Source organism: Nansenia antarctica, assembly GCF_963989245.1.
Source record: "Nansenia antarctica genome assembly, chromosome: 2".
In the NCBI taxonomy this organism is placed as follows: Eukaryota; Metazoa; Chordata; class Actinopteri; order Argentiniformes; family Microstomatidae; genus Nansenia; species Nansenia antarctica.
In genome coordinates, this window is record NC_137675.1 from 62,969,945 (window position 1) to 62,991,186 (window position 21,242).

The 21,242-nt window shown below is 45.3% G+C and overlaps 1 pseudogene across 1 annotated transcript; it reads right to left on the reverse strand.

Moving 5' to 3' along the window:
* Window positions 1–2,106: 2,106 nt before the first annotated feature.
* LOC308150413 (tripartite motif-containing protein 16-like protein) lies at window positions 2,107–8,597 on the reverse strand (annotated as a pseudogene). Its single transcript has 4 exons — window positions 7,552–8,597; window positions 5,314–5,558; window positions 2,280–2,531; window positions 2,107–2,115 (listed from the first exon to the last, which is right to left on the reverse strand). The product of its transcript is annotated as a tripartite motif-containing protein 16-like protein (transcript).
* Window positions 8,598–21,242: the final 12,645 nt, after the last annotated feature.

Below are 21,242 nucleotides of genomic sequence, written 5' to 3' on the forward strand. Positions count from 1 at the left end.
TTACTTTTTTCAAGTTTCACTTGAACTGGAACAATAGCAAGAGTACATTCTTTACCAGCCCCAGTATGTTTTCCGGTTTTCATAGAAACAAGTGCACTACCAACTGTGGTCTTTTCATGCTTTGCTGCAGTGCTCCTCGCCTCTCTCGAATGATCTCCTGAACTGTCATCTTCCCTCCTCTCCATGTGAAGCATTGTCGGGTGCCTTCTCTGACAGTTTTGACATGTCATTCTTTGTTTACAGTCTTTACTGAGGTGTCCTTTAGTCAGACATCCAAAACATAGTCCATTAGTTTTCACAAACTCTACCTTAGCGTCATGTGGTTGTGCTTTTAGTCGCTGGCAGTTAACTATGGGATGTTTCTCTTCACAATATATACACAAGTCATTAGTGCCATTGCTCTCTGGCCTTCTTTCTTTCTCAACAGCTGTGCCTTCACTCGCTGCTGTCATTGTGGTAGCAAAGCTGCTGCCATAGCTTCCTACTTTTTTCTGTTGTTTGAAGTCTTTGGTTTTTGAGGTGTTTTTGTCGACTGTAGGGTCTTGTATGTCTCCAAACAAAGGATCTAAAACAATTGTGGCTTGTTTTTCAATGAAGCCAACTAGGTCTTTGAATCTAGCTCTGCCATGACTATTCTCAAGTATATTGCAGGCAATAGACCTCCATTTATCCCTATACTTGTAGGGCAACTTAGAAACAATAAGCCTGAGGTTTGATGGGCTATCAAGCTCTTCCAGATAGTGCAAGTCTTGCATGGCATTGTTGCATCCTCTCAAATACAGTGCATAGGCCTGTAGTGACTTTCCATCTTCAGCCTTTATGCTTGGCCAGTTCAAGGCCTTTTCCATGTACGCACTGGTTATCTTGATTTCATTTCCAAAATTATTTTCAAGTAGCTTCTTAGCTTCAGCATAGCCTCTGTCTGGTTGCATATGCATGCAGCTACGCACCAAGTCTCGTGACTGTCCAGTGGTGTACTGTTCCAGGAAATAAAGCCTGTCTGGATTGCTACTTGTCTTGTCCTCAATACAATGTTCAAAAGCACGCATAAAGGGTAGGAAATTCATTGGGTCTCCATCAAATGTATTAATTTCCCTCACAGGAAGTAAAGCAAGTTTCTGCTGAGTAAGAAGGATTTCAGCGATGTCATGTTTTTGCTCTACATTGGACACGGTGTCTTGATTGATAAGATTATCCATTGTTGACTGATTATTCATTGTTGACATTTGATCATGTTCTCTTTTACTGTGCAATGTGTTAGTAGGCTTTGGATGCTGCCTTTGAATAACAACCTTTTGAAGTGGGGTTTTAGGCACTGTTCCTATATTAGCATATGATTGTTCAAGATTCATAGACACAGATTGTCCCTTTTGCATATCATCATAATAGGCATTCATGTCATCATGTTCTTTTACACTTGGTATAGAAGATGTTTCAAATGTCTGAATGACTTTTAAATTGGCGGTGGAGGCGACAATGTCGCCTGTGGTCTGGACTCTGTGGAGGAGGGTCATTGTGTCAGAGGAGATGCTGTAGAAGGACAGAGTACCTGCCCTGTGATCCAGGTACACTCCTACTCTGGAGGACTGAGGGCCTGATACTGCAGTCTCAACATTATTGTGATAGAAACTATAACCACCACTATAGCAGTTTAACACCCAGGACTTGGTATTGAATCCTAATGCAGCGTCAGCACCTCCCCCTGCTCTGCTGATGTCTTTATATGAGACTGCTGTACGAACCAACACCCCACTCCACTCAACCTCCCAGTAACAGTGTCCAGACAGACCCTCTCTACACAGCACCTGATCCTGGCCAGTGAATCTCTCTGGATGATCAGGATATGACTGGGCTTGGTTCATAAATGTCACCTTCCTGTTCCCCTCAGACAGAGAGAGGTGGCTGTTTGCTGTGTTTGGGTCCAGTGTGAGCCGACGGGAATATCGGAAGAACTGGGCTCTGGTCCTGGGCTCTGGTGGCAGGAAAACATCCACTGCATTCACTGTAGTTGAGATCTTGGGCCACTCCCCCTTAAAGACGTCCTCTAGTTTCTCTCTCAGCTCAGACACAGCCTCACTCACATCTCCAAACAACTGAAGAGGACCCTCAATGATGCTGGGGAAGTCTGAACATACACTGGGACTGGAGAGAGACTGACAACTCTGGAGGAAATGGATGTGATCCTCTGTGTGTGAAAGCTGCTCCAGCTCAGCGTCTCTCCTCCTCAGCTCAGCTATCTCCTGCTCCAGTCGCTCCAGGACTCCTTCAGCCTGACTCACTGCTGCCTCCTGCTGGGCTCTGATCAGCTGCTTCACAGCAGAGAGCCTTCTCTCAATGGAGCGGATCAGTTCAGTAAAGGTCCTCTCACTGTCCTCCACTGCTGTCTGTGCAGAGCGTCTGAGAGACTCCACAGCCTGTTGGATCTCCTTCAGTTCCTTCTCTCTCTCCTGGACTCTCTGCTGGACTTTCTGCTGACTCATCCCCAGCTGCTTCTGTTTCTCAGTCCGACAACTCATTGCGTACGCTGGCCACTGAGATCCGATTAGCTCATACATTTTGACGTCCCGCATCCTGAGCAGCGGTGCAACCATTGAGTGGCCCATTTACCACCCATCCCAAAAGGGTTTTAACCGCATACGGTCCATCTTCTTGGCTATTTATGACCTGCCAGGGTTCCATTGCTTTTGGAGTGTTCACTCCAATCAAAAGCTCCACATCAGCATCAATTTCTGTCAAACATACTTCGTTCAGGTATGACCATTTCCGGATATCCCTAGAAGTTAAAATATTGTCTTTGGTGACTGGTATCTTTCTCTGGGTGTACACCTTTGGCAGTGCAATGAAAGTGCCACCTTTGATGTTGCCTACTTCAAGTCCAGTAATCTCATAGCTTTCAACCAGCTTTTCCTGACCCATGGTCCTCAAGAGGATCTTGGTTCTTTTACTTTTGGCATCCAGCTGTCTCATAAGTTTCTCAGTACAGAACGTTGCTGAACTGCCTGGGTCCAGGAAAGCATAAGTTATGATAGTCTTGTTACTTTTTTCAAGTTTCACTTGAACTGGAACAATAGCAAGAGTACATTCTTTACCAGCCCCAGTATGTTTTCCGGTTTTCATAGAAACAAGTGCACTACCAACTGTGGTCTTTTCATGCTTTGCTGCAGTGCTCCTCGCCTCTCTCGAATGATCTCCTGAACTGTCATCTTCCCTCCTCTCCATGTGAAGCATTGTCGGGTGCCTTCTCTGACAGTTTTGACATGTCATTCTTTGTTTACAGTCTTTACTGAGGTGTCCTTTAGTCAGACATCCAAAACATAGTCCATTAGTTTTCACAAACTCTACCTTAGCGTCATGTGGTTGTGCTTTTAGTCGCTGGCAGTTAACTATGGGATGTTTCTCTTCACAATATATACACAAGTCATTAGTGCCATTGCTCTCTGGCCTTCTTTCTTTCTCAACAGCTGTGCCTTCACTCGCTGCTGTCATTGTGGTAGCAAAGCTGCTGCCATAGCTTCCTACTTTTTTCTGTTGTTTGAAGTCTTTGGTTTTTGAGGTGTTTTTGTCGACTGTAGGGTCTTGTATGTCTCCAAACAAAGGATCTAAAACAATTGTGTCTTGTTTTTCAATGAAGCCAACTAGGTCTTTGAATCTAGCTCTGCCATGACTATTCTCAAGTATATTGCAGGCAATAGACCTCCATTTATCCCTATACTTGTAGGGCAACTTAGAAACAATAAGCCTGAGGTTTGATGGGCTATCAAGCTCTTCCAGATAGTGCAAGTCTTGCATGGCATTGTTGCATCCTCTCAAATACAGTGCATAGGCCTGTAGTGACTTTCCATCTTCAGCCTTTATGCTTGGCCAGTTCAAGGCCTTTTCCATGTACGCACTGGTTATCTTGATTTCATTTCCAAAATTATTTTCAAGTAGCTTCTTAGCTTCAGCATAGCCTCTGTCTGGTTGCATATGCATGCAGCTACGCACCAAGTCTCGTGACTGTCCAGTGGTGTACTGTTCCAGGAAATAAAGCCTGTCTGGATTGCTACTTGTCTTGTCCTCAATACAATGTTCAAAAGCACGCATAAAGGGTAGGAAATTCATTGGGTCTCCATCAAATGTATTCATTTCCCTCACAGGAAGTAAAGCAAGTTTCTGCTGAGTAAGAAGGATTTCAGCAATGTCATGTTTTTGCTCTACATTGGACACGGTGTCTTGATTGATAAGATTATCCATTGTTGACTGATTATTCATTGTTGACATTTGATCATGTTCTCTTTTACTGTGCAATGTGTTAGTAGGCTTTGGATGCTGCCTTTGAATAACAACCTTTTGAAGTGGGGTTTTAGGCACTGTTCCTATATTAGCATATGATTGTTCAAGATTCATAGACACAGATTGTCCCTTTTGCATATCATCATAATAGGCATTCATGTCATCATGTTCTTTTACACTTGGTATAGAAGATGTTTCAAATGTCTGAATGACTTTTAATTTGGCGGTGGAGGCGACAATGTCGCCTGTGGTCTGGACTCTGTGGAGGAGGGTCATTGTGTCAGAGGAGATGCTGTAGAAGGACAGAGTACCTGCCCTGTGATCCAGGTACACTCCTACTCTGGAGGACTGAGGGCCTGATACTGCAGTCTCAACATTATTGTGATAGAAACTATAACCACCACTAGAGCAGTTTAACACCCAGGACTTGGTATTGAATCCTAATGCAGCGTCAGCACCTCCCCCTGCTCTGCTGATGTCTTTATATGAGACTGCTGTACGAACCAACACCCTACTCCACTCAACCTCCCAGTAACAGCGTCCAGACAGACCCTCTCTACACAGCACCTGATCCTGGCCAGTGAATCTCTCTGGATGATCAGAATATGACTGGGCTTGGTTCATAAATGTCACCTTCCTGTTCCCCTCAGACAGAGAGAGGTGGCTGTTTGCTGTGTTTGGGTCCAGTGTGAGCCGACGGGAATATCGGAAGAACTGGGCTCTGGTCCTGGGCTCTGGTGGCAGGAAAACATCCACTGCATTCACTGTAGTTGAGATCTTGGGCCACTCCCCCTTAAAGACGTCCTCTAGTTTCTCTCTCAGCTCAGACACAGCCTCACTCACATCTCCAAACAACTGAAGAGGACCCTCAATGATGCTGGGGAAGTCTGAACATACACTGGGACTGGAGAGAGACTGACAACTCTGGAGGAAATGGATGTGATCCTCTGTGTGTGAAAGCTGCTCCAGCTCAGCGTCTCTCCTCCTCAGCTCAGCTATCTCCTGCTCCAGTCGCTCCAGGACTCCTTCAGCCTGACTCACTGCTGCCTCCTGCTGGGCTCTGATCAGCTGCTTCACAGCAGAGAGCCTTCTCTCAATGGAGCGGATCAGTTCAGTAAAGGTCCTCTCACTGTCCTCCACTGCTGTCTGTGCAGAGCGTCTGAGAGACTCCACAGCCTGTTGGATCTCCTTCAGTTCCTTCTCTCTCTCCTGGACTCTCTGCTGGACTTTCTGCTGACTCATCCCCAGCTGCTTCTGTTTCTCAGTCCGACAACTCATTGCGTACGCTGGCCACTGAGATCCGATTAGCTCATACATTTTGACGTCCCGCATCCTGAGCAGCGGTGCAACCATTGAGTGGCCCATTTACCACCCATCCCAAAAGGGTTTTAACCGCATACGGTCCATCTTCTTGGCTATTTATGACCTGCCAGGGTTCCATTGCTTTTGGAGTGTTCACTCCAATCAAAAGCTCCACATCAGCATCAATTTCTGTCAAACATACTTCGTTCAGGTATGACCATTTCCGGATATCCCTAGAAGTTAAAATATTGTCTTTGGTGACTGGTATCTTTCTCTGGGTGTACACCTTTGGCAGTGCAATGAAAGTGCCACCTTTGATGTTGCCTACTTCAAGTCCAGTAATCTCATAGCTTTCAACCAGCTTTTCCTGACCCATGGTCCTCAAGAGGATCTTGGTTCTTTTACTTTTGGCATCCAGCTGTCTCATAAGTTTCTCAGTACAGAACGTTGCTGAACTGCCTGGGTCCAGGAAAGCATAAGTTATGATAGTCTTGTTACTTTTTTCAAGTTTCACTTGAACTGGAACAATAGCAAGAGTACATTCTTTACCAGCCCCAGTATGTTTTCTGGTTTTCATAGAAACAAGTGCACTACCAACTGTGGTCTTTTCATGCTTTGCTGCAGTGCTCCTCGCCTCTCTCGAATGATCTCCTGAACTGTCATCTTCCCTCCTCTCCATGTGAAGCATTGTCGGGTGCCTTCTCTGACAGTTTTGACATGTCATTCTTTGTTTACAGTCTTTACTGAGGTGTCCTTTAGTCAGACATCCAAAACATAGTCCATTAGTTTTCACAAACTCTACCTTAGCGTCATGTGGTTGTGCTTTTAGTCGCTGGCAGTTAACTATGGGATGTTTCTCTTCACAATATATACACAAGTCATTAGTGCCATTGCTCTCTGGCCTTCTTTCTTTCTCAACAGCTGTGCCTTCACTCGCTGCTGTCATTGTGGTAGCAAAGCTGCTGCCATAGCTTCCTACTTTTTTCTGTTGTTTGAAGTCTTTGGTTTTTGAGGTGTTTTTGTCGACTGTAGGGTCTTGTATGTCTCCAAACAAAGGATCTAAAACAATTGTGGCTTGTTTTTCAATGAAGCCAACTAGGTCTTTGAATCTAGCTCTGCCATGACTATTCTCAAGTATATTGCAGGCAATAGACCTCCATTTATCCCTATACTTGTAGGGCAACTTAGAAACAATAAGCCTGAGGTTTGATGGGCTATCAAGCTCTTCCAGATAGTGCAAGTCTTGCATGGCATTGTTGCATCCTCTCAAATACAGTGCATAGGCCTGTAGTGACTTTCCATCTTCAGCCTTTATGCTTGGCCAGTTCAAGGCCTTTTCCATGTACGCACTGGTTATCTTGATTTCATTTCCAAAATTATTTTCAAGTAGCTTCTTAGCTTCAGCATAGCCTCTGTCTGGTTGCATATGCATGCAGCTACGCACCAAGTCTCGTGACTGTCCAGTGGTGTACTGTTCCAGGAAATAAAGCCTGTCTGGATTGCTACTTGTCTTGTCCTCAATACAATGTTCAAAAGCACGCATAAAGGGTAGGAAATTCATTGGGTCTCCATCAAATGTATTAATTTCCCTCACAGGAAGTAAAGCAAGTTTCTGCTGAGTAAGAAGGATTTCAGCGATGTCATGTTTTTGCTCTACATTGGACACGGTGTCTTGATTGATAAGATTATCCATTGTTGACTGATTATTCATTGTTGACATTTGATCATGTTCTCTTTTACTGTGCAATGTGTTAGTAGGCTTTGGATGCTGCCTTTGAATAACAACCTTTTGAAGTGGGGTTTTAGGCACTGTTCCTATATTAGCATATGATTGTTCAAGATTCATAGACACAGATTGTCCCTTTTGCATATCATCATAATAGGCATTCATGTCATCATGTTCTTTTACACTTGGTATAGAAGATGTTTCAAATGTCTGAATGACTTTTAATTTGGCGGTGGAGGCGACAATGTCGCCTGTGGTCTGGACTCTGTGGAGGAGGGTCATTGTGTCAGAGGAGATGCTGTAGAAGGACAGAGTACCTGCCCTGTGATCCAGGTACACTCCTACTCTGGAGGACTGAGGGCCTGATACTGCAGTCTCAACATTATTGTGATAGAAACTATAACCACCACTATAGCAGTTTAACACCCAGGACTTGGTATTGAATCCTAATGCAGCGTCAGCACCTCCCCCTGCTCTGCTGATGTCTTTATATGAGACTGCTGTACGAACCAACACCCCACTCCACTCAACCTCCCAGTAACAGCGTCCAGACAGACCCTCTCTACACAGCACCTGATCCTGGCCAGTGAATCTCTCTGGATGATCAGGATATGACTGGGCTTGGTTCATAAATGTCACCTTCCTGTTCCCCTCAGACAGAGAGAGGTGGCTGTTTGCTGTGTTTGGGTCCAGTGTGAGCCGACGGGAATATCGGAAGAACTGGGCTCTGGTCCTGGGCTCTGGTCCTGGGCTCTGGTGGCAGGAAAACATCCACTGCATTCACTGTAGTTGAGATCTTGGGCCACTCCCCCTTAAAGACGTCCTCTAGTTTCTCTCTCAGCTCAGACACAGCCTCACTCACATCTCCAAACAACTGAAGAGGACCCTCAATGATGCTGGGGAAGTCTGAACATACACTGGGACTGGAGAGAGACTGACAACTCTGGAGGAAATGGATGTGATCCTCTGTGTGTGAAAGCTGCTCCAGCTCAGCGTCTCTCCTCCTCAGCTCAGCTATCTCCTGCTCCAGTCGCTCCAGGACTCCTTCAGCCTGACTCACTGCTGCCTCCTGCTGGGCTCTGATCAGCTGCTTCACAGCAGAGAGCCTTCTCTCAATGGAGCGGATCAGTTCAGTAAAGGTCCTCTCACTGTCCTCCACTGCTGTCTGTGCAGAGCGTCTGAGAGACTCCACAGCCTGTTGGATCTCCTTCAGTTCCTTCTCTCTCTCCTGGACTCTCTGCTGGACTTTCTGCTGACTCATCCCCAGCTGCTTCTGTTTCTCAGTCCGACAACTCATTGCGTACGCTGGCCACTGAGATCCGATTAGCTCATACATTTTGACGTCCCGCATCCTGAGCAGCGGTGCAACCATTGAGTGGCCCATTTACCACCCATCCCAAAAGGGTTTTAACCGCATACGGTCCATCTTCTTGGCTATTTATGACCTGCCAGGGTTCCATTGCTTTTGGAGTGTTCACTCCAATCAAAAGCTCCACATCAGCATCAATTTCTGTCAAACATACTTCGTTCAGGTATGACCATTTCCGGATATCCCTAGAAGTTAAAATATTGTCTTTGGTGACTGGTATCTTTCTCTGGGTGTACACCTTTGGCAGTGCAATGAAAGTGCCACCTTTGATGTTGCCTACTTCAAGTCCAGTAATCTCATAGCTTTCAACCAGCTTTTCCTGACCCATGGTCCTCAAGAGGATCTTGGTTCTTTTACTTTTGGCATCCAGCTGTCTCATAAGTTTCTCAGTACAGAACGTTGCTGAACTGCCTGGGTCCAGGAAAGCATAAGTTATGATAGTCTTGTTACTTTTTTCAAGTTTCACTTGAACTGGAACTATAGCAAGAGTACATTCTTTACCAGCCCCAGTATGTTTTCCGGTTTTCATAGAAACAAGTGCACTACCAACTGTGGTCTTTTCATGCTTTGCTGCAGTGCTCCTCGCCTCTCTCGAATGATCTCCTGAACTGTCATCTTCCCTCCTCTCCATGTGAAGCATTGTCGGGTGCCTTCTCTGACAGTTTTGACATGTCATTCTTTGTTTACAGTCTTTACTGAGGTGTCCTTTAGTCAGACATCCAAAACATAGTCCATTAGTTTTCACAAACTCTACCTTAGCGTCATGTGGTTGTGCTTTTAGTCGCTGGCAGTTAACTATGGGATGTTTCTCTTCACAATATATACACAAGTCATTAGTGCCATTGCTCTCTGGCCTTCTTTCTTTCTCAACAGCTGTGCCTTCACTCGCTGCTGTCATTGTGGTAGCAAAGCTGCTGCCATAGCTTCCTACTTTTTTCTGTTGTTTGAAGTCTTTGGTTTTTGAGGTGTTTTTGTCGACTGTAGGGTCTTGTATGTCTCCAAACAAAGGATCTAAAACAATTGTGGCTTGTTTTTCAATGAAGCCAACTAGGTCTTTGAATCTAGCTCTGCCATGACTATTCTCAAGTATATTGCAGGCAATAGACCTCCATTTATCCCTATACTTGTAGGGCAACTTAGAAACAATAAGCCTGAGGTTTGATGGGCTATCAAGCTCTTCCAGATAGTGCAAGTCTTGCATGGCATTGTTGCATCCTCTCAAATACAGTGCATAGGCCTGTAGTGACTTTCCATCTTCAGCCTTTATGCTTGGCCAGTTCAAGGCCTTTTCCATGTACGCACTGGTTATCTTGATTTCATTTCCAAAATTATTTTCAAGTAGCTTCTTAGCTTCAGCATAGCCTCTGTCTGGTTGCATATGCATGCAGCTACGCACCAAGTCTCGTGACTGTCCAGTGGTGTACTGTTCCAGGAAATAAAGCCTGTCTGGATTGCTACTTGTCTTGTCCTCAATACAATGTTCAAAAGCACGCATAAAGGGTAGGAAATTCATTGGGTCTCCATCAAATGTATTAATTTCCCTCACAGGAAGTAAAGCAAGTTTCTGCTGAGTAAGAAGGATTTCAGCGATGTCATGTTTTTGCTCTACATTGGACACGGTGTCTTGATTGATAAGATTATCCATTGTTGACTGATTATTCATTGTTGACATTTGATCATGTTCTCTTTTACTGTGCAATGTGTTAGTAGGCTTTGGATGCTGCCTTTGAATAACAACCTTTTGAAGTGGGGTTTTAGGCACTGTTCCTATATTAGCATATGATTGTTCAAGATTCATAGACACAGATTGTCCCTTTTGCATATCATCATAATAGGCATTCATGTCATCATGTTCTTTTACACTTGGTATAGAAGATGTTTCAAATGTCTGAATGACTTTTAAATTGGCGGTGGAGGCGACAATGTCGCCTGTGGTCTGGACTCTGTGGAGGAGGGTCATTGTGTCAGAGGAGATGCTGTAGAAGGACAGAGTACCTGCCCTGTGATCCAGGTACACTCCTACTCTGGAGGACTGAGGGCCTGATACTGCAGTCTCAACATTATTGTGATAGAAACTATAACCACCACTATAGCAGTTTAACACCCAGGACTTGGTATTGAATCCTAATGCAGCGTCAGCACCTCCCCCTGCTCTGCTGATGTCTTTATATGAGACTGCTGTACGAACCAACACCCCACTCCACTCAACCTCCCAGTAACAGTGTCCAGACAGACCCTCTCTACACAGCACCTGATCCTGGCCAGTGAATCTCTCTGGATGATCAGGATATGACTGGGCTTGGTTCATAAATGTCACCTTCCTGTTCCCCTCAGACAGAGAGAGGTGGCTGTTTGCTGTGTTTGGGTCCAGTGTGAGCCGACGGGAATATCGGAAGAACTGGGCTCTGGTCCTGGGCTCTGGTGGCAGGAAAACATCCACTGCATTCACTGTAGTTGAGATCTTGGGCCACTCCCCCTTAAAGACGTCCTCTAGTTTCTCTCTCAGCTCAGACACAGCCTCACTCACATCTCCAAACAACTGAAGAGGACCCTCAATGATGCTGGGGAAGTCTGAACATACACTGGGACTGGAGAGAGACTGACAACTCTGGAGGAAATGGATGTGATCCTCTGTGTGTGAAAGCTGCTCCAGCTCAGCGTCTCTCCTCCTCAGCTCAGCTATCTCCTGCTCCAGTCGCTCCAGGACTCCTTCAGCCTGACTCACTGCTGCCTCCTGCTGGGCTCTGATCAGCTGCTTCACAGCAGAGAGCCTTCTCTCAATGGAGCGGATCAGTTCAGTAAAGGTCCTCTCACTGTCCTCCACTGCTGTCTGTGCAGAGCGTCTGAGAGACTCCACAGCCTGTTGGATCTCCTTCAGTTCCTTCTCTCTCTCCTGGACTCTCTGCTGGACTTTCTGCTGACTCATCCCCAGCTGCTTCTGTTTCTCAGTCCGACAACTCATTGCGTACGCTGGCCACTGAGATCCGATTAGCTCATACATTTTGACGTCCCGCATCCTGAGCAGCGGTGCAACCATTGAGTGGCCCATTTACCACCCATCCCAAAAGGGTTTTAACCGCATACGGTCCATCTTCTTGGCTATTTATGACCTGCCAGGGTTCCATTGCTTTTGGAGTGTTCACTCCAATCAAAAGCTCCACATCAGCATCAATTTCTGTCAAACATACTTCGTTCAGGTATGACCATTTCCGGATATCCCTAGAAGTTAAAATATTGTCTTTGGTGACTGGTATCTTTCTCTGGGTGTACACCTTTGGCAGTGCAATGAAAGTGCCACCTTTGATGTTGCCTACTTCAAGTCCAGTAATCTCATAGCTTTCAACCAGCTTTTCCTGACCCATGGTCCTCAAGAGGATCTTGGTTCTTTTACTTTTGGCATCCAGCTGTCTCATAAGTTTCTCAGTACAGAACGTTGCTGAACTGCCTGGGTCCAGGAAAGCATAAGTTATGATAGTCTTGTTACTTTTTTCAAGTTTCACTTGAACTGGAACAATAGCAAGAGTACATTCTTTACCAGCCCCAGTATGTTTTCCGGTTTTCATAGAAACAAGTGCACTACCAACTGTGGTCTTTTCATGCTTTGCTGCAGTGCTCCTCGCCTCTCTCGAATGATCTCCTGAACTGTCATCTTCCCTCCTCTCCATGTGAAGCATTGTCGGGTGCCTTCTCTGACAGTTTTGACATGTCATTCTTTGTTTACAGTCTTTACTGAGGTGTCCTTTAGTCAGACATCCAAAACATAGTCCATTAGTTTTCACAAACTCTACCTTAGCGTCATGTGGTTGTGCTTTTAGTCGCTGGCAGTTAACTATGGGATGTTTCTCTTCACAATATATACACAAGTCATTAGTGCCATTGCTCTCTGGCCTTCTTTCTTTCTCAACAGCTGTGCCTTCACTCGCTGCTGTCATTGTGGTAGCAAAGCTGCTGCCATAGCTTCCTACTTTTTTCTGTTGTTTGAAGTCTTTGGTTTTTGAGGTGTTTTTGTCGACTGTAGGGTCTTGTATGTCTCCAAACAAAGGATCTAAAACAATTGTGTCTTGTTTTTCAATGAAGCCAACTAGGTCTTTGAATCTAGCTCTGCCATGACTATTCTCAAGTATATTGCAGGCAATAGACCTCCATTTATCCCTATACTTGTAGGGCAACTTAGAAACAATAAGCCTGAGGTTTGATGGGCTATCAAGCTCTTCCAGATAGTGCAAGTCTTGCATGGCATTGTTGCATCCTCTCAAATACAGTGCATAGGCCTGTAGTGACTTTCCATCTTCAGCCTTTATGCTTGGCCAGTTCAAGGCCTTTTCCATGTACGCACTGGTTATCTTGATTTCATTTCCAAAATTATTTTCAAGTAGCTTCTTAGCTTCAGCATAGCCTCTGTCTGGTTGCATATGCATGCAGCTACGCACCAAGTCTCGTGACTGTCCAGTGGTGTACTGTTCCAGGAAATAAAGCCTGTCTGGATTGCTACTTGTCTTGTCCTCAATACAATGTTCAAAAGCACGCATAAAGGGTAGGAAATTCATTGGGTCTCCATCAAATGTATTCATTTCCCTCACAGGAAGTAAAGCAAGTTTCTGCTGAGTAAGAAGGATTTCAGCAATGTCATGTTTTTGCTCTACATTGGACACGGTGTCTTGATTGATAAGATTATCCATTGTTGACTGATTATTCATTGTTGACATTTGATCATGTTCTCTTTTACTGTGCAATGTGTTAGTAGGCTTTGGATGCTGCCTTTGAATAACAACCTTTTGAAGTGGGGTTTTAGGCACTGTTCCTATATTAGCATATGATTGTTCAAGATTCATAGACACAGATTGTCCCTTTTGCATATCATCATAATAGGCATTCATGTCATCATGTTCTTTTACACTTGGTATAGAAGATGTTTCAAATGTCTGAATGACTTTTAATTTGGCGGTGGAGGCGACAATGTCGCCTGTGGTCTGGACTCTGTGGAGGAGGGTCATTGTGTCAGAGGAGATGCTGTAGAAGGACAGAGTACCTGCCCTGTGATCCAGGTACACTCCTACTCTGGAGGACTGAGGGCCTGATACTGCAGTCTCAACATTATTGTGATAGAAACTATAACCACCACTAGAGCAGTTTAACACCCAGGACTTGGTATTGAATCCTAATGCAGCGTCAGCACCTCCCCCTGCTCTGCTGATGTCTTTATATGAGACTGCTGTACGAACCAACACCCTACTCCACTCAACCTCCCAGTAACAGCGTCCAGACAGACCCTCTCTACACAGCACCTGATCCTGGCCAGTGAATCTCTCTGGATGATCAGAATATGACTGGGCTTGGTTCATAAATGTCACCTTCCTGTTCCCCTCAGACAGAGAGAGGTGGCTGTTTGCTGTGTTTGGGTCCAGTGTGAGCCGACGGGAATATCGGAAGAACTGGGCTCTGGTCCTGGGCTCTGGTGGCAGGAAAACATCCACTGCATTCACTGTAGTTGAGATCTTGGGCCACTCCCCCTTAAAGACGTCCTCTAGTTTCTCTCTCAGCTCAGACACAGCCTCACTCACATCTCCAAACAACTGAAGAGGACCCTCAATGATGCTGGGGAAGTCTGAACATACACTGGGACTGGAGAGAGACTGACAACTCTGGAGGAAATGGATGTGATCCTCTGTGTGTGAAAGCTGCTCCAGCTCAGCGTCTCTCCTCCTCAGCTCAGCTATCTCCTGCTCCAGTCGCTCCAGGACTCCTTCAGCCTGACTCACTGCTGCCTCCTGCTGGGCTCTGATCAGCTGCTTCACAGCAGAGAGCCTTCTCTCAATGGAGCGGATCAGTTCAGTAAAGGTCCTCTCACTGTCCTCCACTGCTGTCTGTGCAGAGCGTCTGAGAGACTCCACAGCCTGTTGGATCTCCTTCAGTTCCTTCTCTCTCTCCTGGACTCTCTGCTGGACTTTCTGCTGACTCATCCCCAGCTGCTTCTGTTTCTCAGTCCGACAACTCATTGCGTACGCTGGCCACTGAGATCCGATTAGCCCATACATTTTGACGTCCCGCATCCTGAGCAGCGGTGCAACCATTGAGTGGCCCATTTACCACCCATCCCAAAAGGGTTTTAACCGCATACGGTCCATCTTCTTGGCTATTTATGACCTGCCAGGGTTCCATTGCTTTTGGAGTGTTCACTCCAATCAAAAGCTCCACATCAGCATCAATTTCTGTCAAACATACTTCGTTCAGGTATGACCATTTCCGGATATCCCTAGAAGTTAAAATATTGTCTTTGGTGACTGGTATCTTTCTCTGGGTGTACACCTTTGGCAGTGCAATGAAAGTGCCACCTTTGATGTTGCCTACTTCAAGTCCAGTAATCTCATAGCTTTCAACCAGCTTTTCCTGACCCATGGTCCTCAAGAGGATCTTGGTTCTTTTACTTTTGGCATCCAGCTGTCTCAGAAGTTTCTCAGTACAGAACGTTGCTGAACTGCCTGGGTCCAGGAAAGCATAAGTTATGATAGTCTTGTTACTTTTTTCAAGTTTCACTTGAACTGGAACAATAGCAAGAGTACATTCTTTACCAGCCCCAGTATGTTTTCCGGTTTTCATAGAAACAAGTGCACTACCAACTGTGGTCTTTTCATGCTTTGCTGCAGTGCTCCTCGCCTCTCTCGAATGATCTCCTGAACTGTCATCTTCCCTCCTCTCCATGTGAAGCATTGTCGGGTGCCTTCTCTGACAGTTTTGACATGTCATTCTTTGTTTACAGTCTTTACTTAGGTGTCCTTTAGTCAGACATCCAAAACATAGTCCATTAGCTTTCACAAACTCTACCTTAGCGTCATGTGGTTGTGCTTTTAGTCGCTGGCAGTTAACTATGGGATGTTTCTCTTCACAATATATACACAAGTCATTAGTGCCATTGCTCTCTGGCCTTCTTTCTTTCTCAACAGCTGTAACTTCACTCGCTGCTGTCATTGTGGTAGCAAAGCTGGCTGGCTTTCACCTTCTCTACAACAAACTCCTCTGGTGGAGTCTTCTTCCCCTTTCCATTCTGCTTCCTACCCATGTAAGGCTGCAAAGCAAGAGGGGATTTCATTTTCTCCGTTAATTCTGTCACAGCGTGACTGGCTGGCTGCAGAGAATCTTCCAGAATGTGCGCGGGCAACGATATTTCTTTACCTTCTGCTCGAGAGTGACCACCGTCACTTCCTGGCGCCTTTTGAATATCCCATTTCCGGTGGTGACCAAACTCAATTCAATCCATTTTTTGTTTTTGTTTAAATGAAGCATATAAACCTTTATTTAACAGCTCTTTGAAAGAAAAACATTCCGGAGTCAGGAACAGGGCCACGGGGACATTTGTCAGGTGATGGGGTGCTACTGTGACTCATCCTCATCCTATGTTAGGCTGCAAAGCAAGAGGGGATTTCATTTTCTCCGTTAATTCTGTCACAGCGTGACTGGCTGGCTGCAGAGAATCTTCCAGAATGTGCGCGGGCAACGATATTTCTTTACCTTCTGCTCGAGAGTGACCACCGTCACTTCCTGGCGCCTTTTGAATATCCCATTTCCGGTGGTGACCAAACTCAATTCAATCCATTTTTTTTTTTTTTTAATGAAGCATATAAACCTTTATTGAACAGCTCTTTGAAAGAAAAACATTCCGGAGTCAGGAACAGGGCCACGGGGACATTTGTCAGGTGATGGGGTGCTACTGTGACTCATCCTCAGGACAGGAGTGCCAGGTGAGCCTCTCCTCATAGAAGGATATGACCACCTGAGGACAGCGAGTGTTTGCCTCACGGGCCGGAACCAGATCAGCCTTGTCTGAGCTCTTCCATTTCATCAAGAACATCAGTTCACCACTGCTGTCTGTTGCGCCGATGATCCTCTCTGGGTCACGGTTCCTGGCAAAGCCCCGTGGCTTTCACCTTCTCTACAACAAACTCCTCTGGTGGCTCCTTCTTCCCCTTTCCATTCTGCTTCTTACCCATGTAAGGCTGCAAAGCAAGAGGGGATTTCATTTTCTCCGTTAATTCTGTCACAGCGTGACTGGCTGGCTGCAGAGAATCTTCCAGAATGTGCGCGGGCAACGATATTTCTTTACCTTCTGCTCGAGAGTGACCACCGTCACTTCCTGGCGCCTTTTGAATATCCCATTTCCGGTGGTGACCAAACTCAATTCAATCAAATTTTTTTTTTTTTTTAAATGAAGCATATAAACCTTTATTGAACAGCTCTTTGAAAGAAAAACATTCCGGAGTCAGGAACAGGGCCATGGGGACATTTGTCAGGTGATGGGGTGCTACTGTGACTCATCCTCAGGACAGGAGTGCCAGGTGAGCCTCTCCTCATAGAAGGATATGACCACCTGAGGACAGCGAGTGTTTGCCTCACGGGCCGGAACCAGATCAGCCTTGTCTGAGCTCTTCCATTTCATCAAGAACATCAGTTCACCACTGCTGTCTGTTGCGCCGATGATCCTCTCTGGGTCAAGGTTCCTGGCAAAGCCCCGTGGCTTTCACCTTCTCTACAACAAACTCCTCTGGTGGCTCCTTCTTCCCCTTTCCATTCTGCTTCTTACCCATGTAAGGCTGCAAAGCAAGAGGGGATTTCATTTTCTCCGTTAATTCTGTCACAGCGTGACTTGCTGGCTGCAGAGAATCTTCCAGAATGTGCGCGGGCAACGATATTTCTTTACCTTCTGCTCGAGAGTGACCACCGTCACTTCCTGGCGCCTTTTGAATATCCCATTTCCGGTGGTGACCAAACTCAATTCAATCCATTTTTTTTATTTTTTAAATGAAGCATATAAACCTTTATTGAACAGCTCTTTGAAAGAAAAACATTCCGGAGTCAGGAACAGGGCCACGGGGACATTTGTCAGGTGATGGGGTGCTACTGTGACTCATCCTCATCCTATGTTAGGCTGCAAAGCAAGAGGGGATTTCATTTTCTCCGTTAATTCTGTCACAGCGTGACTGGCTGGCTGCAGAGAATCTTCCAGAATGTGCGCTGCCACCACAGGACCAGGAGGAGAGCTGGGCACTTCCACACACATTTTACAGACAACGCTATCAACAGATGTACCAATGGCAGGAACAGAACACAATGGTACAGACTCTGTAAGCTGGTTAGACTTTGCTGTCTGGCAAATATGGCATGCTCTAATGTAGGCTGAGATATCTCTCTTCAAACGAGGCCAATAGAAATCACACAAAATGTGGGCATAGGTCTTCTGGACCCCTAAATGACCAACCACATCATGTGACATCCTCATAATCATCTCACGTGAAGAGTGAGGGACAACAATTTGGACAAATGGATCACCCATAGAACAATCTCCTTGAGGAACCCCCTTCCTCACCAACAGCTGATCCTGCAGGTAGTAAGTAACCCGCAACAGCACTCTCCACCTCGTCATCAGTAAGAAGCTGTTCATATAGAACTTCAAGAACAGGGTCAGCTCTCTTCTCCCTCACCAGGTCATCTCGAATAACTACACTAGGAAATGTTGAAAAAAGGTCACACGCCTTGCTTGTAACCCTAGTTGGGTCAGGTGTAGGAACAGCATTAGCACGGCTCAGCGCACGTGTCACAACACAGGATGGAAACACCTCAGGGAAACACTGTTTCACAACCAACGGTGGGGATATGTCACCCCAGACGCGTCCACCCGCTAAATGATTCCCCAAAATAACCTCCACCCCTTTTACAGGCAGCCACGGCCTTTTTTTTTTCTTTCAAAAGAACATGGATTTATTAACAATTATATATTTCCATGGGAAACCAGTAACAAAAGTCAGTTTGAGATCTAAAGAAACACACACTCCATTCTGCTACCAAAATCTCAGTTTCGCAGTTCACTTGGAGATGTCTGTCTTGTCATTGTATTTCTTCTGATATTCCTGGAAGGTGGTGGTTGACTTAGGGACTTTGACGTTTGAAGAGTTGAAGGGAGAATATTTATTCCCAGTATCAACTGACCAGGCACCTTGGGATTTCACAAATGTCTTTGTTATTGCAGAGGCAGGGAGTTCAGAGCCAGTCATTTCTGTTGTTGAATCTGTTGATGTCTGGAGATCCATGGTTTCTTGTTCATCTTCAAAGCTGAAAGACTCAGGTAACACACTGTACCGTAAAACATTGCTCTTTTGAACAGACATTACAGCAGGGTTCCCAATTTCATATTTACTTTTCTCCACAGCATCAGGTTTGATGGAGGGCACCATCCTCATCTGTGATCTTTTCAATCTCAGTTTCAGACCATTTAAGACAGACTCTTTTACAGCGTGCCCCAAAGGTTTCTTGTTCTGTTCTGTTCCATGTTCTACTGCTCCTCCCTCAGAGGATAACAGACATACATCTGTGTTGGTGGGGGTTGGTGTTTTGGTTGGTGCTTCCGCAATAATAACATTTTGATTGAGGCGTCTTCTGTTACTTATTTTTGATGTTTTTTTGATTTTGGATGTTTTGATGGACTTAGTCTTTGTTGCCACAACAAAGTGGCTGTTCCACCAATCTCTCATGATCCGTTGTTTGACGTTTACAAGGCTAGTCTCTAAAGGAGGTTTGCACATGGAAGTGACGTTCACGCTGATGGTTGGAGGAGGCATTGGACCTCTGTCTGAAAAAAGCCTAGATGGAGACGATCTAAAGTCCCTGCGTTGACCTGTTACTAGAGTCCCATTTTTCCTTTAAGGTGAGGAGCCAAACAAGGCCAGCTGTACAATGCTGACTTTGCAACGACTGGTCCCATAACCAGTTTCTGTCTCCTTGTTTAGGTCTGTAGCATCTGGTTGCTTTTCTTCCAACGATTTGGATGACCCAGATGTGTGAGGTTCATCTGTGTTGTATTCGTCCACAAAATATGTTTTGATACAGTCTTTAGTCAAGTTGGCTTCAAGAGCGGGCACATTTGCCTTCTTCGTTCGCTTCTTTGGAAAAGGACTTTCGATGCTTAGATTCCTCTTTCGTTTTAACCCTTTTTTTTTCATTCTTGCAGCTGCTCATTTTAGGAGGGAGAGGTTTGTGAATGTTTTTTCTCAAGGAAAGAGATTCAAGGAAATTGTTTGGAGGCAGAAGATCACTGGACCTTAGGCTAGGAAAGGCTTCAAAATCTATACCATTTAATTTTTCCACGTTTTCTGCTTGACTGACAGGTTTCTGAAGTGGCCTTGGTAATTCCTTGCTTGGTAGTTTATGCAGTCCACTATCTATTATTGGCTCTGAAATTGTGGTGGTCATTTTGAGAACATCCTCAAAGCTTGAGAAGACTTCATCAATTACAACTTCAACTATGATTTGGTGGGTTATGGTTAGAGCCTTTGAGGGGGGTCTTGGCAGAAGCAAGCTCTCTGTCCCTTCACCAGTACTTGAATGAATAATCTCATTTTCGTCATCTGAAATGGAAATAATTCCAGAGCATTGTTCAGCTCCTATAGATTTCAAAGATAGAGGATTCATATCATTGCCAGAATACTGTATCCTCTTCCCTTCCATTGTGTCACTCAAATTTCCATTTGAAATAGAAAAATGCAGGCTTTCCCTTTGTGATGCTTTTGTTGCACATTGCTCCTCTTCCCTGTGAGCCTCTATCAAATTTAAAGGACGGGGTCTCATTCCTCGCCTCAAAACTAACAGGACGAAATCCAGATGAGCTCCGCCTCTCACTGCGGTCCCAGTCACGAGCACGTAGCTCCCCCAACCTGCCGTTGTGCGTTAAAACAAAGTTATCAGCGAACACTGCTGCCTCAGAAGCTGTACACACGTTGTGTTCACCAAGATATACAGCAAGGTGCTCAGGAACAGAATCTCTGAACTGCTCTAACACAATTAACTGACACAACTCCTCATAGCTGGTAACAGATGAGGCAGAGCACCACCGATCAAACTGTAACGTCAACTCATGGACAAAATCAACATGAGATTGCTCGTTACGCCGCTTTGCAGTTCTAAAACGTTGGCGGTACGCTTCCGGAACCAATTGATAAGCACGCAAGATTGCAGCTTTAACTAAGGAATAGTCCCTACAGTCAGTCCTACTTAGAGCAGAGTAGGCCTCCTGGGCTCCACCCGTAATCACGCTCTGTAGGAGCAAGATGCGGTCTGAATCAGACCAATGTCTAAACTCAGCCACTCGCTCAAATAGTAAAAAAAAGCGAGTCAAGGTCTCGCTCATTGAACTTAGGCACAAGCTTTAGGTTATTAGAAATATCAAAATGGGGACCCACACGTTCCCTAGCGGGGTCGGGATCATAGAGAGAAAAACCCCCGACATCTTTACCCTCTTTAAATAACTTAAGATGCTCCCATTGAAATTCTAATTTAGCACGTTCTGTATCCTGACGGATTTTTTCAATCTCCAATTGTACAGTTTTATCATGCTCTTGCCTGCTTTTCTCATGCTCTTGCTGCAACAACAACTCCTTCTGTTTGCTTTTCTCATGCTCTTGCTGCAACAACAACAACTCCTTCTGTTGGTCAAAAGTCAAATGACTACTCACGGGAGTTGGGACAGGTGTAAGGGTTAGAGATTCCTCCAGGATACCAGCTTGAATCAGATTGTCCATCACGATCGTT